The sequence below is a fragment of the Lipotes vexillifer genome, unplaced genomic scaffold, assembly GCF_000442215.2.
Source record: "Lipotes vexillifer unplaced genomic scaffold, Lipotes_vexillifer_v1.1 scaffold374, whole genome shotgun sequence".
NCBI lineage: Eukaryota > Metazoa > Chordata > Mammalia > Artiodactyla > Lipotidae > Lipotes > Lipotes vexillifer.
In genome coordinates, this window is record NW_006774696.1 from 1,478,186 (window position 1) to 1,496,430 (window position 18,245).

The following is an 18,245-nucleotide window of genomic DNA, read 5'->3' on the forward strand; positions in this document are numbered from 1 at the left end:
AGCTCAAGAGGCTTCTTGATCATGGGATCACAAGACAGTAGTGTATTCTTGAAATCAGTGGTCCTGGTGTAGCCTTCCTGATTGTGGCAGAGGCAGCAGCTGCCTGGTAAGAATGAGCAGCTCATTCTTAGAGGCTGAGCGTGGAGCATGTTCTGCTAATCCTGACAATGATTGTTTTTTAAGTGCTCATGGTAGATTATTTGCAAAAATGGCCACAATCCCTATTCCTCCTAATATCCATGCCTCTTTGCAATGAACCTTTGCAGGTCATCCCATTGAGAGATGGAGTCTCTTTCCCCACTCCTAGAATTTGGGCTGGCCTTGTAACTTGCTTTAACCAACAGAATGAGGCAAAGTAACATGGCCCATTCTGAACCTACTCCCTAAGAGGCGTTTTCCCTTTTGTAACCCTCTCAGAAGCTGTGGGAAAAGTTAAAGCTAGGCTGCTAAACGATCATTAATACTGGCCCAGTTGTACTCATCACACTCAATCAACAGATGCAGTGAGGCTTAGCTAATTTGCAATTGACCACAGACAAGAGGGACCCAGCCAAGACCAGAAGACCTGCCCAGCCGAGCTCAACCCAAATTGACAGCCCACAGAATTGTGAGCTAAGTAAATGGCTCTTGTTATAAGCCACAACATTTGGAGTGGTTTGTTACACAGTAAGAGAGAACGGAGAGAACCCCTATCTGGGAAATAAATCCACTAATGCTTAAAATAACTAGAGGGGTTTTTGTTACTTAAAACTGAGCCTTGATTGATATATACTTAAATTCAACAATTTTTTTTTTTTTTTTTGCGGTACGCGGGCCTCTCACTGTTGGGGCCTCTCCCGTTGCGGAGCACAGGCTCCGGACGCGCAGGCTCAGCGGCCATGGCTTACGAGCCCAGCCGCTCCAGACCGGGGCACGAACCCGTGTCCCCTGCATCGGCAGGCGGACTCCCAACCACTGCACCACCAGGGAAGCCCCAAATTCAACAATTTTAAGACCAAGATCATCATATCCCCGGACAGATGCTGGTTCTCTTCTGGAGTTTCCACCTCGTCATGTGCAACTCTTTCTTCTCCTAACCATCGTATCAGATCGGTCACTGAGATTTGTTGTTTCTGTTTCCCAATATACTGTTGTGTCTACTGTCTAGGCCGCCCAGTTCATGTCACCTTCCTTTCCTGCTTGGAGAACAATCACCTCCCTGTTGGTTTTCCTGCCTTCACCCTTGTCCTCTTCCCTTCTCTTCTCTGCAAAGCAGCTGGGCTGATAGTTCAAAACTACAGATCTGATTGTGGTGTACAGACCCCTCCATGATGTGCTTCACCAGCCTCATAATGCAGAGCTCTCACCCTCTCTCTCCAAGACGTAGACTCTCTTCCTTTCCTTCAGTTTCTCGAACCCTCTTTTCACCTTTCCATCTCAAGACCTTCGCACATGCCGATCATCACGCCTGCAACAATTTGCCTGTGTACTTTGTTATTTCCTACCCAACATTCAGAGCTCAACATAAGTGATATATATAAATATAAGGACTGTGTGGTTTACTGGCCTATTATATATAATATATATAAATCATGTAATTGATATAATATATAGTATATAGTAATTATTGTATAATATATAATTATAGATAATACAATATATAATTATATATACAAGATAATTAAATATCATAATTTATATATAATTATATATAGTATATGTATAAATTTATATATTTAAATGTAAATATATTTATACATATAAAAAGTACTTATATAACATTTATTTATATAGGTATAAAAATAAGTATTAATAATATACTCATTATTGGAATATTATATATAATATATACTTTTATATATAGCATAATTTATAATATATATAAATTATATTTTTTGTTTAATTTATAATTTATATTGTATAAATTATATCATTCATATATGTTTTATACACACACACACACACACACACACACACACACACAAAATATTCCACTATACCACATTTTCTTTATCCATTCATCCTATATATTCTGATTTTGTAGACCTGGGTTCAGATCTGGGCATCTTCATTTTTAGCACAATTCCTGGGGAAATCTCCATGGACCACACTTGGGGAAAATGTGTAAGTGGAGGCTCTAAAGGTATGGAAACAATGTAGGATTGCCTTATGTCTTCAGTAAGTATTTAAGATGCAACAACTATGCTGGGACGAAGTGAGAGAGCGGCATTGACATATATACACTATATATGTCAATATATAGTGTAAGCAGCGTAGCACAGGGAGATCAGCTCGGTATTTTGTGACTACCTAGAGGGTGGGATAGGGAGGTAGGAGGGAGACGCAAGAGGGAGGGGATATGGGGATATATGTATATGTATAGCTGATTCACTTTGTTATAAAGCAGAAACTAACTCACCATTGTAAAGCAATTATACTCCAATAAAGATGTTAAAATAAATAAATTTTAAAAAAAAAGATGCACCAGCTCTGCCTCTGGGTGCGTAGATGTGTACGTCATGGACCTAGCCTCTAAGTATCTTATTTTAACTGGGGATTCAAGCTTTTCCTGCATGAAGTATTTAAGTGGATGGTATATGACAAAATGTCCTAAGAAGAACTTTCTCTTATATGTCAGGGATATGTGGAGGTGGGAGAAAACAAAGTTCTTAAGATGCTAATTTCTCACTTGAGACTTGGGAGAAAATTTGGCTCCTGGAGAGAGCAGTGACTTACAGTCTCTGTGGTTTTGTGTTCCATCTTTCCCTGAACTAACTGTATAACCTTAGGCAAGTTATTTAACATTTTCTGAGTCTCAGTATCTTCCTTTATAAAAAAAGAGATGACGATCAAGAGAAAGCAATTCCTATCTTACAGTGTTGTGTATTAGAAATATTATGGGTGATGTACCTAGCCCAGAGCTTGGGCTTCTAGTGAGGACTCAGATGGTGAATTATATTATTAATCCTGAATCGTCAAGCAGTACATAACTACAGCTCTTCCTAGTTGTAACTTCAGGCTTCAATGGGAGAGCTTCTGTGACCAAGGAAAGGCATCTTGGGTTTAAGTGTTCACTCTCTCCTTTACTAGCTGTATGACTTTTAGCACTTTATCTATTTTCTAAATCACACTTTGTTCATCTTTATTATTTTTTAATATTTTATTTATTTATTTTATTTATTATTTTGACTGAGCAGGGTCTTAGTTGCAGCACACAGGATCTTCGTTGGGGCATGTGGGATCTTTAGTTGTAGCATGCGTACTCTTAGTTGTGGCATGCATGCAGGATCTAGTTCCCCAACCAGGGATTGAACCCCGGGCCCCCTGCAATGGGAGTGCAGAGTCTTACCCACTGGACCACCAGGGAAGTCCCCTGTTCATCTTTAAACTGAGAGTAAGACTATGTATCACAAGTTCTTATAACCTAAGTTAAATGAAAAAAAGTAGTTAAAACCCAAGCGTGGTGCTCTGAATATAATATTTGGTCTTCAATAAATGCTTATTTAGTAGCTTCCAGCACTGGGATTAAAGAAGGAGTACTCTTAGATATAAGAAAGTACCCACCCATTGTTTAAGAAAGGGGCTTAGGAATCAAGGGGACTAGAGGAAACTAATACTGACCAAAGGTCATGTCTCTGTGAAATTTGGAGAGTTTGGTAACCTTTTCAGTTAAAATACAAGATTCTTTTGTTGCAAGAGATACCAAACCCAACTGACACATGCTTGAGAAAAAAAAAATCAAAAGGAGTATTCTATATAATGAATATTTTATGTAATTGACAAGTTCAGACTAGGGCCAGATTCAGGCATGGCTGTATCAAGTGGTAATCAGGATGTAGTCATGCTGTCCACATCTCCTGGTGCTACCTTTCACTGTTGGCTCCATTAGTGGGCTCCCTACCAGTGGAGACAAAATGGCTTCTAGCAGCTTGTAGTCTTCATCCTGTTGTCTCCTCAATCCAGGCAGAAGGAACATTCCTCTTCTCTAAATTCTTTAGCATAAGAACTTGAATTAATGAAGACTGAATTGACCTGGGTCATTTGTCCATCTCGCCCCCTTTTCATGAACAAAGATGGAACACCATAATTGGCACGGGACTGGGCCATGTGCCTACCCCTGAATCTGGCATGGCTGAGTCTAGCCATAACTCAAATTCCTAGGACTGAGAGGTAGAGGGCAGTGGATCTCCCCTAACATGTGAGTGTTATAATCAGAAGGGGCAATGGATGCTAGGTAAATTAAAAACAACAGATTCCACTACATTCGTTTCTCTTCTTTTGCTATTTATATTCATCCCTCTCTATTCCCTAGTCCTGACATCCTAGGAAGAAAAAACTGTGGGCTTGTTTTCCACAGTAAAATTTGGGAGCCTGGACTGCATCCTAATTTGAAACTAGTCTTTGGTGGGAGACAAATCTGAGAAATAGAGGCAGCAGTGAGGAGGAATAGGAAGCTGGATTCACCCCTGGAGGCTTTCAGAAGGGGAAAAGGACCCATGGGAAGTCAGTCTGGGAGCAATTTACTTACTTCAACATTCATGGTTCCTGGATGCCGGCTGTGCCACCCAATTTCTCCCCTCCCAATCCCACTTTCATCAGAAAAATGCAGCTTACAGTTCAGGGAAGCCTGTGTGACCTGAGTCCTTCCTCTTGGCTGACACCACGGTGTCCCATGGGTCATCTGCTGGAGGGCAACCATTCATCTGCTGAGCAGGACTCTGGCCATTGGGTGGCTCATTAATCTGTGCCCCAAGGGGGCTAGAGCTATTAAAGTAGACTCCATGCCCAGGAACTGAGCAAAATACATTGACCAGCCTTTATATCCAAGGCAGCAGCTGCAACCAGATTGCAGCAGTGGCAGCCTCCCTGCACTCAGCATTTTCCTCGTAGAAAACAAGATCACTAAATGACTTTCCATATCCTTCCTTCATCTGAGGACCCCAGAGATCACTGACAGCCCTTGCCAGTTGGTACATTTGCTCCGTCCCTGTTCTCATCCATTTTTCTTGTTGTCATGGAGGAAGACTTAACAAAACACTCACATCGATAATTCTGATGCCCTGTAAATGGCCAAATCCCCAAGAGAGCCCCTTGGCCTCTCTGTTCACTTTGCCTCCTTCCCCTGCCACCCTCGTTGTTACACAACAGCATCTCTTTACTGTGATGTCAGCCCAGAACGTGGTAATAACTTGTAGCTCTATACCTTCTGACTCTCCAGTTATGAATCTTTCTGTACTGAAAACACTAAAGTGGTCTCTAACTTCGGACTTTTGTGTCCAAAACAATGCTGATGCTTCCTTAGAGGAGCTGTCTCATCAACTTATCAAGGAGCTGGCCCCAAGGCAGGGGTACCCGTAGGTACAGCTACAATTAATTAGAAATATGGAATGATTGTGATTTGGTGTAAAAGCTTACTGTTATGTTTTAAGCTCCAGGGGTAAATTTAAACCACATAGCCCAGTGGTTCTCAGCTGGGAGTGGTGCCTTCTTCCCCAAGAAGACATTTGGCAATATCTGGGGACATTTTTGGTTGTCACAATTTGGTGGTGGTGGTGGGCTGTTGCTCCAGGTATCTGGCGTATAGAGAGCAGGGATGCTACTGAACATTCTACAGTGCCCAGGACAGCCCCCCACAGTGAATGATTATCCAGCCCCAAATATTAACAGAGCCAGTGATGAGAAACTATGACGTAAAGACAGTTATGAATTACTCATTAGTCATTTGATTCACTCATTCATTTAGCACTTGACAATGAAGCACCCAGGAGGTGTCAGACACTATTCTATATATCAGGGATTTAACTGTGACTGAGACTGTCTGGATACTTGTTCCCATGGAGCTATTATTCTAGTGGGAGACTCTGATAATAAGTATATAAACAAATAAGATAATTTAGAAAGTAATATAGGCCATCAAAAAAAAAAAAAGGAGTGAATTTGAGATAGGACTGGAAGGTCCTGTTAGATATGGAGACTGTGGAATCAGCATTTGATCTGAGACCTGAAATGTGAAAGGAAGCCAGCGAGTGAAAATCATGAAGGAAAATGTTTCAGGCGGGGAGAGTGGCAAGTGCAAAAGTCCTAAGGCAGGAAATCCAGGCTTGTTTGGGGAAGGGAAGGAAGACTAAGGTGTCTGGAAAAAACTGAGTAAAAGGGAGGACAGAAGAGATAAGAGAAGGGACTGGACTGATCCTCAAGAGCAAGGTCGACATATTTGATCTGTAAAGGGCCAGATGGCAAATATTTCAGCTTTGGGGTCCTAACAGTCTGAAGCTACTCAACTCTTTCATTGTAGTACAAAAGCAGCCATAGACAATATGCAAATGAGTGGGCATGGCCATGTCCCAATAAAGCTTTATTTACAGAATTGGGTGGTGGGCTGTAGTTAGCTGGTCCCTGGTATAAGATGTTGCAGGACCTCGGGAGGGGTTTGAATTTTAAGTACCTATGGACAATTTAAAGCAAGAGAATAAAGATTACTTTAATTTTTTATAATGAAATATTTTAATAAGCAACAATAAAACACATATGTTTATGTATAGAAAAAGCTCTAGAATTATATACCATGCTGCTACCAGAAAATAGCTGTGGGTGGTGGGACTATAGGTTGACTTTCACTTTCTATTTTTTGACATTTTTGCATTGTATGAATTACTTTGGCAATACTAACAATTTTTTATGTTTTTCATTTTTAATTTGTATTGGAGTATAGTTGATTCACAATGTTGTGTTACTTTCTGCTGTACAGCAGAGTGAATCAGTTATGCATATACATATATCCACTATTTTTTAGATTCTTTTCCCATACTGGTCATTACAGAGTATTGAATAGAGTTCACTGTGCTATACAGTAGGTCCTTATTAGTTATCTATCTTATATATGGTAGTGTGTATATGTCAATCCCAGTCTCCCAATTTATCCCTTCCCTCCTTCCCCCCCTGGTAACCATAAGTTCGTTTTCTGCATCTGTGACTCTATTTGTTTTGTAGATAAGTTCATTTGTACCAGTTTTTTAGATTCCACATGTAAGCAGTAGCATATGACATTTGTCCTTCTCTGTCTGACTTACTTCACTCAGTATGACACTTTCTAGGTCCACCCATGTTGCTGCAAATGGCATTATTTTGTTCTTTTTTGTGACTGAATAATATTCCATTGTATATATGTACCACATCTTCTTTATCTAATCCTCTGTTAATGGACATTTAGCTTGCTTCCATGTCCTGGCTATTGTAAATAGTGTTGCAACGAACATTGGGGTGCATGTATCTTTTCCAGTTATGGTTTTCTCTGGGTATATGCCCAGGAATGGGATTGCTGGATCATATGGTAAAAAATAGTTTTAGTTTTTTAAGGAACCTCCATATTGTTCTCCATAGTGGCTGTATCAGTTTACTGATGAAAGAAATCAAAGATGCACAAACAGATGGAGAGATATATCATGTTCTTGGATTGGAAGAATCAATATTATCAAAATGACTATACTACCCAAAGCAATCTACAGATTCAATGCTATCGCTATTGAATTAACACTGGCATTTTTCACAGAATTAGAACAAAAAAATTACAATTTATATGGAAACACAAAAGACCCCGAATAGCAAAAGCAATCTTGAGAAAGAAAAATGGAGCTGGAGGAATCAGGCCCCCTGTCTTCAGACTATACTACAAAGCTACAGTAATCAAAACAGTATGGGGCTTCCCTGGTGGCGCAGTGGTTGAGAGTCTGCCTGCCGATGCAGGTAGCATGGAAGAGGAGAGACTAGTTGCAGTTGGGAGGGGGCTGAAGTCACCTATGTGAGCGATGCTGGTGATTCTGGAAAATCTTTAGCAGAAGTTCAGGCTCGGGCTTCCCTGGTGGCGCAGTGGTTGAGAGTCCGCCTGCCGATGCAGGGGACACGGGTTCGTGCCCCGGTCCGGGAAGATCCCACATGCCGCGGAGTGGCTGGGCCCGTGCGCCATGGCCGCTGAGCCTACGTGTCCGGAGCTTGTGCTCCGCAACGGGAGAGGCCACAACGGTGAGAGGCCCGCATACGGCAAAAACAAAACAAACAAACAAAAAAAACAGTATGGTACTGGCACAGAAAAAGAAATACAGATCAGTGGAACAGGATAGAAAGTCCAAAGATAAATCTACACACCTATGGTCAACTAATCTATGACAAAGGAGGCAAGAATATACAATGGGGAAAAGACAGTCTCTTCAATAAGTGATACTGGGAAAACTGGACAGCTACATGTAAAAGAATGAAATTAGAACACTCATAACACCATACATAAAAATAAACTGAAAATGAATTAAAGACCTAACTATAAGGCTGGAAACTATAAAGCTCTTAGAGGAAAATATAAGCAGAACATTCTCTGACATAAATTGCAGATCTTTTTGATCCACCTCCTAGAGTAATGAAAATAAAAACAAAAATAAACAAATGGAACCTAATTAGACGTATAAGCTTTTGCACAGCATAGGAAACCATAAAGTAAACAAAAAGACAACACACAGAATGGGAGAAAATATTTGCAAAGGAAGCAACCAACAAGGGGTTAATCTCCAAAATATACAAACAGCTCATTCAGCTCAATAACAAAAAAACAAACAACCCAATCAAAAAATAGGGAGAAAACCTAAATAGATGTTTTTCCAAAGAAGACATCCAGATGGCCAAAAAGCACATGAAAAGATGTTTGACTTCACTAATTATTAGAGAAATGCAAGTCAAAACTACAATGAGGTATCACCTCACACATGTCAGAATGGCCATCATCAAAAAATCTACAAACAATAAATACTGGAGAAGGTGTGGAGAAAGGGGAACCCTTCTACACTGTTGGTGGGAATAATGATTACTTTTAAATGTGGTTCATGAGAAAAATCTCGTCACTGGTTTTGTGATGTTATAGTCATAACACTTCACCTCTCATGGCCAGAATGTCCTCCTTTGTAGAATTAAGTTGTCCAGGTTCCATCCTAGATTGCTGTGAAGATGGGGCAGCGTGGATGGGATGAGTGAAGTGCAGATTGCAAATGCACGTTATTGCTGCTCTTAGAAGTGTTTCCATCTGCAGAGGCCGCAAAGCCCTCACACGTATCTTTGCAGCCTTCTCGTTTGAGGAGAGGCTCTGTTTCAGAGCTTGGAGGAGCTTCCTGAAACTCCAGGAGGCAAAATTACTCATTTGCCATCGCAGAAGGCAGAAGCAGTTGTGTTTGGGCTCCCGCCCGCCTGTCTGCATGTTTTTCAGCTCAAATATAGACTTAGCGCTCACTGCCTCGTGGGTGCTGCTCCTCCCCTAGGAAACCTATGAGCTTTATTTTCTTTGCAGAGGAATCACCTCTCCATGAAAAAAAAGCCACTTCCTCTGCCTTGCTCACCCTTGGCAAATGCACCCTGTAGTCTGGCGGCTCAGTACCCAGGGGAGCTCAGATCAAGTTGACAGGGTGGGACCAGAGAGGCAGGACCTGGGCCCTGGCAGCTGCACAGGTCTGCAAGGAAGTAACTGGCTCTTGGGGAGTGGCGGGAGAAATCCTGCCTGCCTGGGAGTCTAGGCAGGGTCAGCGGCTCTCTATTTCTTAGAATAGGACTCGAAGTCCTCGCCATGGCCCGACATAATCTGACCCCTCGTTATCTTTCTGCCTCACCTCTATCATTCCCCCCTGCCTTTCTTGCTCTTCTCTGGCCACGCTGGCCTCCCTGCTGTTCTCCAAAATGCCCAGCACATGCTCTTCTCTGGGCTTTTGCAAGAGCTGCTCCCTTTGTCTGGGTTACCTTTCCTCCAGCTCTTCTTTTGCTTGCTAGGTCACTTCATATAAGTCTCTGCATCAGTGTCACACCCTCAAAGTGGCTTTCCAGGCCAATCTATTTAAAATTGCACCATACTCCGTCCATCACTTCCTATCTCTTTATTCTGCCTTATTTATTTCTTTATAGCACATCGTATTTTCCTACCTGATATTATATGTTTATGTGTCTATCTGTTTAGTTTCTGTCTGCCCCTTTAGAATATAATATACCTGAAGGCAGGGCTCCATCACATCTACGGCTGTATCCCTGTCTCCAACTCAGTGTACTACACGTAGTAGGAGATTAATACCTCTATACTGAATGAATGAAAGAATTCAGTTAGGATAGGACAGGTATCAGGTGTTGACAGGCAGATGGTCTTTAGTGGGTTAGTCTGATAGGAGCTGAGCTCTCTGACAGGTGTTGGGAACCCAGCAGTTTAAGATCTGGACAAATATAATATGCAGTCTGTATTAGAGTCACACTAGCTGCTACAACAAATGAGCTTCCATATTTCAGTGACTTAAGACAATCTTTATTTCTTGCTCATATAACAGTCCATTGTGGATTTTCCTATTAATGGGAAGTGGTGATTCAGGAACTCAGAATCCCTCAGTTTTGTGGTGCTGCCACCTCTAAGGGCTGTGAAGTCCTCTGCATCCAGCTGGAGATGGGGAATAAAAGGGTAGACAAAGCATACCCACATCTCACCCACCATGGCTTGGAGGAGACTCACTGCTTCCACTCTGCTCCACTGGCGAGAACTGATTGCATGTCCCCATCTGGCTGCAATGGAGGCTGGAAAATTTTGCCTCTCACTGGGTACCTGCTTCCCAACGACAGCTCTATATTAAGAAATACTCTGTACTCTATACCCCAAATGCTGACAGACGTGTAACTGTCGCTGTCAGATGATCCTGGCTCTTTCATTTTCTTTGCTCTTTCCTACACTGACAGCCTTGCCTAGCACTAGTTTCCACAAAAGCCTTAGACATATTCATGCTTCCGATCCTACAAACCTTTTCTCTTGACTCTAAACACTCTCAAGCTACTGACATGGCCATCTTCCCCCCTTCCCTATTGTCAAAAGTCTTGAAAGAATTCTCTACTGATTTCACTTTTCTCACGTATTACTTTTTGCTTAGTTTACTGAAACTGCTCCAACTCAATGTCATCAATGACCTTATTGCTAAATCTGATATTCTCTTCTAAGCCTTAATCCTAGATGTCTTCTCTGCAAAATTTGACACCGTGGAACACAGCTTCCTGCCTGGAGCTCATGCCTTTCCGACCTTCCATTCTCCCGGTTCTTGTCTTACCTCTCTGACTGCCCTGTCTCAGTCACGGTGATGTTTTCTACTCAAGGTTGTTGTCACCCAATTTCTGTCCTTGATCCACCTCTCTCCTCCCTCACCATGTTCTGGGACTGAAAATACCTGAAAACCCTTCTCTATTAGTTTCTGAGAGCTGCCATAACAAGTTACCACAAACTGGGTGGCTTAAAATAACAGAAATTTATTCTTTCACAGTTCTGGAGGCCAGAAGTCCAAAATCAATGTGTCATAGGGCTGGTTCATTCAGGAGGCTCTGAGGGATGCTCTGTTCCATGGCTCTCTCCTAGGTTCTGGTGGCTCCAGCAATCCTTGGTTTGCAGACCCATCAGTCTAATCCCCACCTCCATCATCACATGTCTTTCCCTCTGTGTTCTCTCCGTGTCTCAAATCTCCCTTTTCTTTCTCTTATTTAGACAATAGCCATTGGATTTAGGGCCCACTTTAAGTGCAGGATGATCTCATTTCAACCTTAAATTAATTACATCCGCCAAGACCCTACTTACAAATAAGTTCACATTTGCAGTTACCAAGGGTTAGGACTTGGACATATCTTTTGGGGGAGGGACCCTATTCAAACCACTACCCCTCCTAAATTTGTACCTCCATCACCAGTTTCTCCCCTGGGCTCCAGATCCACATTGCTAACTCCCTACCACATGTCTCCAACGCCACGGTACAGGAGAACTTCACACGCACAGGTCCAAACTGGCATTTATCATTTTTTTCTTCTAATCATTCTCGATTTTCTCTTGCGGTGGATGGCTCACCATCTGTGCAGTCTTACAAGCTAGAAGCATGAGGCTCATCCTGGATTCCTTCCTCTCTTACCTCCCACCTCCAATCAGGCACCAAGTTGTGTTGATCTGACTGGGAAATAGCCCCCAAGCCCTTCCATTTCCAGACTTTCCATCTTGGTGCAGCTGTCAATGTTTATCACCACTGGTTTGCTCACAGCCCCTTCACCAACTTCCTTCCCTCCTTCCTCTGGTTTATCATTAATGCTGCTGTCAGAGTTTTCCACCTAAAGATTATGAATCTGATCGTGTTAGAGGTCCATAATCCTTTACCTAAACCATGGAGTGCTCCAAAAGTTCACAATCTTTCGGATTAAAGAAAATCAAGATACAGCACATTATGTAGGTCTAGCAGTGTACTCTGGGCCCCATCCTCAGACACATAGGAGTAAAATGTATGAATATTCACATGAGGAGGGACAAATAAAGATTATAAACATCCTCATGTAAGTTTAGTGTTTGCTGCCAGATGAGTTTGTGCCAGACTCATGAAAAAGTCTTCAGTTGTTGGCCTTTAGAATTTTAAGATTACGGATAATGGATTGTGGATTTGTACTCTTTTTCTAGAAAATTCTGTTGGCTTCTGTCTCTTTTAGCAGGATTTGAAAACTCGTGCCTTACAAATGGTCTGTGACCTACAGACGTGTTGTGTTTGGCCATCACCATATTTTTAAACATCCCAAATTGAAAGCCTTCAGGAGAACATGCACCAACAGTTCGTCAAGTTGGCCTGGTTTTCACCAGCACATGTTATCTCAGCATCTTATGACTTCACATTCATATTTTCTTCCTTATCCCTGTAGGTATTTAACCTTGAGTAGCCTACTCTCTACGCTAATAGCCACACACAGTGCAGCATGCAAGGATGTCTGCAACTCAGAGTCCTAGGTTACTTCTCCAAGGCTATCCTGACCCCTTCTCCCATGTCTCCCTCAGCCTCCTTCTTATCCTGGGCACATCACATTATGCAGGTAAGTGGAAATCCTTAGACTATAGAGGTAAGCCCCATGCCTTGGCATATGCTCTTGCCTCTGCCTGAAATACTATTTTACCACTATATTTCTGGAATTCAAGATTCATTTATTCAACAAAAACCTATAAAACACCTACTCACCAGTCCCTAGGAGGGTTCTAGGAATGTAGCAGAGGTTTAGACAGACAGATCCCTACCTTCACACAGCCTACATAATCTACCAAACTTAGCCTGGCTCATTAATCTTAGCATTACTGTACAATTAAATGTAGTATTATTCATGCCACCTCAGTTTCTCTAATTCCTATGACTTTGTTCAGGACTCTACCATGGCATTTGTTATAAAATGCATTGTATTTCCTTGTTGTTTTAGATGTGCTCTCCACAGAGTGTGAGCTTCTGGAGACCAGAATTAGCCTCTAGTAGTTCCTGTGACCCCTGGTTATATCCACAGCTCTGTAGTAGCCATATTTCCTAGATTTGCTGTTTCCCTATGTTCCCGTGGCTTACTGTCTCTTGACTTAACTTTGTATGTCTGGAGTCACCCACTGTCCAACTTCTAGGTCAATGTAGCATATTTTAGATTTTTGTTACGACAGTCTCTTACTTCTGAGTACTCATTTCAGTGTAAGTCAGGATGGTGGAGATCACCAGGCTGCAGTCATAACCGTGAAGTCTTTGTGCCTTAACACAACACGAGTTTATTTCTGCTGCTACTGTATGTCCAACGTGGGTGAGATAGAGGCTCCCTCTTGGCAGATACTTCCACTGTCGTGGTGGCAGAGAGAGAGAGGTGGCAGTTTGTACCTGTGCTCTTAAAGCTTCTACCTGGAAGTGACACATGCTCTGTCTGTTTACAGTTCATTGGTTAAAGTAAGTCACCAATTACATAAAACTTTCCAGGGACGAGGAAGAACCTGGTAAAAGGAGAACTAGAATATTTGTGTATATTTCTAATAACTGTCATAACAAGTCTCCACCTGTTAGCAGCTAGCACATAGTAGAGGTCTCCCTTCTAAGGGGCCAGAGGCAAGAATTCCTAAGGGTTAAGTCAATGAGGACCTGGTTTTGGAAGATTTGGGGTCTCAAGTTAGGTTACGGAGGCAGGGTTTAGGCACAGGTGGGGCCCCTTAATATTTAGGAGTCAAGGCTAAAGCATAATTCAGGGAACTGAGGTTCTAAGTGGGAGTTTGATCACAGGAGCAAAGTAAGAGTCTAGAATTGGTGCACATAGAACTGAACAAAGATTATGGAAAGTCATCTAAATTATTTGGGTATTGATCTAGAGCTCCTTAAATTTCCTTTGCTAGAGCCATAGTTAATTAATTGAAGGCCTACTATGTGCGTGCCTCCTCATGGGCTTTGAGGCCCATTGTAACCTGATCCCTGCCAACCTTTCTCCCTCCCTCTCCTTCCTGTTGCCCCGCCACGTGGGTGGGCGTTTCTGTTCCTGAAATAATCAGGACTCAGGGCTTTGCACATGCGGTCATCTCCTTATCTGGAATGCCTTCCCTTTTAATCTTTAGGTGGCCGGTTCTGCCTCATTATTCAGATCTCGGCTTAAATGTCATCCTATTTCAGTCCACCCTATTCAATATTCCTCCCACCTCCCCTTAGAGCAGGGGTGGGCAAAATATAGTCCCTGGGCCTGCCACCTGTTTCTGGGAATGAAGTTTTATTCCTCATCCCTTTACATGTTGTCCGTGGCTGCTTGCATCCTGCAACGGGTGAGTTGAGTAGTTGTGACACAGACCCTACAGCCCACAAAGCTAAAACTATTTACTCTCTGGCTCTTGACAGAAAACGTTTGCCAGGCCCTGCTCTGGAGTCACTCTATAGCCATCAATTCTATTTTCTTTGTTACACTACTCTATGAAATCATCTCGTTTGTTATTTCAGCCTCCTCTTCCCTAGTAGAATGTGAATTCCATGAGAGTAGGGATGTTGTCTCTATCTTGCTCATGGCTGTAACCCCAGAGCATTTGGAGGTGTTCAATGAATGTGTATTGCTCGACTGACTAAATGCTCTGGGAACCTGGGGAGGGGCTCAGTCTGACAAATGTATGTCAGTGAGAGGAGGGAAGAATGGGCAGTCAGGGAGTGGGGTGCATTTTCCATCTTTGGATTTTTGTAAACCAGCCGCCAACACCCCCATTTGTTGTTTAAACCATGAAGATAAAGTGCAAGAAGTCAATTTCATAGCGTGGCCTAGGAGTCGATGGGGTGTGGTCTATGATAGGCTCTTGTTATAATGAGGCTCCCAACCTCCTCAAAGGGCTCTAGCAACCACGAGGCAAAGAGGCATGAGATCGGCTCAGGCCACTTCTCCCCAAGACATGAAATTCCCGCAAGGAATCAGCACTTCATGAAACGCTACAGTCCCCAGCCCCGGGCACTGTTGACTCATCCAGTGCTGTACCACGCCCGAGATGGCAAGCCAACAGCCCCCAACATAATGCTTTCCTGTGTGCAAATTATGCTTTTAAAAAAAGTAGACTAGCTTCCCAAATTACATTTGTTGGAGAAATCAATAGCAATGACTTGCAGGCTCAGGCAGTGCCTTTGAGGAGGAAAAGATTCAGGAGGCAAATGGAGAAGGGGTGGGGAATAGAAAGGAGGCAGCCGGGTGTGCTGGTCGATTTCACACTCCAGGACCTTCTAGTGGAAGTGGAGGGGCGAAACGAAAGGGATACTCTCTAGAAGCATCGGAGTCACGGAAATGTGTTGGCCTAGAGATGCATTTATGCAAACAGCCATCACCCTACTCTCACATTCTTCTCTTACTCTTCGCACCGACCACACCAGCAAGGTCTGTAGGTCCCACCTTTAAAATACCTCCCGAATCTCACCTCCCCTCTCGATCACAATTATACGTCCTGAATCAGCTGTCATCAGCTCACACTTGGACTCATGCAATGGCCCTCTAAGTGGTTTTCCTGTGTCTACTCCGACCATTGCATCAAAACCCATCCTTTTCACCTGAGCCAGAGTGATTTCCCAACAACAAAATGCCTATACGTCCTGAATCAGCTGTCATCAGCTCACACTTGGACTCATGCAATGGCCCTCTAAGTGGTTTTCCTGTGTCTACTCTGACCATTGCATCAAAACCCATCCTTTTCACCTGAGCCAGAGTGATTTCCCAACAACAAAATGCAGATCAAGTCACCGTTCTGTTGGAAACCCTCTGCTGTCCTTACCGTGGTCCATGAGCCTGAATAACCCGACCCTTACATACTGCCTCCAAGCTCATCCCCTCTACCCTCTTCATTCCCACCGCACCGGCTACCCAGGTCCCCTGGCTCTACCTCCAACACGATAAGCTCGTTCTTCCTGAGAGCGCGTCTCTCAGTGCTCATTCTGCCTAGTGTAGCTTTGCCCTCTGATCTTTCCCACCAGCTCCTCTGCTTATTCAGGTCTCAGCTCTTCAGAGAGGCCATTCTGACCCCTTGTTTATAAGAAACCCCAGTGACTCTCTCTTACATTCCCCTGCATTATTTTCCACATAGCATCATGACTATATAACCTATCTTGTTTATTCCTGTACTTGCTTCTTATCTCTCTTACCTTGTACAACACTTTAGCCCCAGGGCCTTGAACTGTACCCAGCGCAGAGTAGGCACTTAAGAAATAGCTATGGAACATCTGAATGCTACTGCCTTCAGAATGACAACTCTTCTATTAAAAAAGACTGGACAGGGCTTCCCTGGTGGCGCAGTGGTTGAGAGTCCGCGTGCCGATGCAGGGGACACGGGTTCGTGCCCTGGTCCGGGAAGATCCCACATGCTGCGGAGCGGCTGGGCCCGTGAGCCATGGCTGCTGAGCCTGCGCGTCTGAAGCCTGTGCTCCGCAACGGGAGAGGCCACAACAGTGAGAGGCCCGCGTACCACAAAAAAAAAAAAAAAAAAAGACTGGACACATGCTGGTCATTCATTCATTCATTTATTCAATACATTTCCTGAGCACTTGCTAGCTGCCAGCCTCTCTGCTTGATGCTGTGGGTAGAGACCGGAAGACTCAGTCCTTGCCCCTAGGTAGCTTTTACTATGGGGAGGAGGACAGATATAGCATTGGTGGCGAGCAAAGATTTCAGCCTGGTAGGTGCAAGAGCAGGACTGTGAACAATAGCCAAAGTCCTTCAGAGCCTGGGGAGTTGTGCTTATATTCCCCAATGGAGAGGAGAAGACTGCCGAAGAGGTGGCACTTCAGTTGGGTTTTGAAGGATGATTAGGAGTTTGTTAGCTGTAGAGAGGGCGTGGAAGATATAGGACACTTAGTCAAAAATCAGTTTGCCAGGAAAAGAAATAACATAGGAAGGGTAAGGAGGAGAGATGGGTTTCAGGGCTTTGCTTGTGTGATCTTTTCAGTAATGAAAAGAAGGGAGGGAGGGAGAAAGAGAAATCACAGGGAGGAGTGGATTGAACAGCCATCCCTCACCTTCATTCTCTTCCTCCAAGTGACATCGTCTGAGATACTACTTTTCTTTCAATTAGTTACTCAACCAATACTGAGCACCCAAATGTATCAAGTTCTAGGGATACGTAATGAACACGATGGGTAACTCCCTCCTCTTGGGGAGTTCATAGTCCCCAAGGGAGGGGACAGTTGCAGACAGAAAGGTGGGTGTGGTCCATCTGGCCAATGTTTTATCTAGGAAACTGTGCCTTCTCAGTGTTAGTAGATACATGTCATGTTTAAATGCACAGGCTCTGGAATCTGACTAGAACTAGGTTCTAATCTGCCTTAAGGGAGTCTTGGTCTTTTCTTGTGTAAAGTAGGGTTAAAAAGGAATGGAAGGCATGAAGGGAACTAATGCAGGTAAAATGTTTAGCAGTATCTAGCATCTTGTACTCAGTACACACCAGCAATTCCTACCATTGCAGCCCCTATTTTTTGAGCTCTCACCACGGGCCAGGCTGTGTGCTGAGTATCTCAGTGAATCTTCCCAACTGAATGGCAGAGGTACTATTACCATCATTATCATCTACCTTGTATAGATGCTGCTGCTGAACAGAGCAGCTAAGCAACTTTCTCAAGGTCACACAGCTTGGTGTGGGTCACTCCAGAGCCCTCTGGACAGTGCCTCCCTTACTGACAGCCACAAAGTCCCTGCTGCTCCACTGCACCAGGTCTGGGCATCTAGTCAACACCCAATTCATGTGACATGAGACCAAGACTTTCTTCACAACCTTCTGACCCCGGTCCCAACTCTTCCACCTACTGGCCATGACCTTAGGCCCACAGTTGGCCTGCTTCTGAGGCTCAGTTTCCCTATCTGTAAAAAGAGAGGGACTAGGGCTTCCCTGGTGGCGCAGTGGTTGAGAGTCCGCCTGCCGATGCAGGGGACATGGGTTCGTGCCCCGGTCCGGGAAGATCCCACAT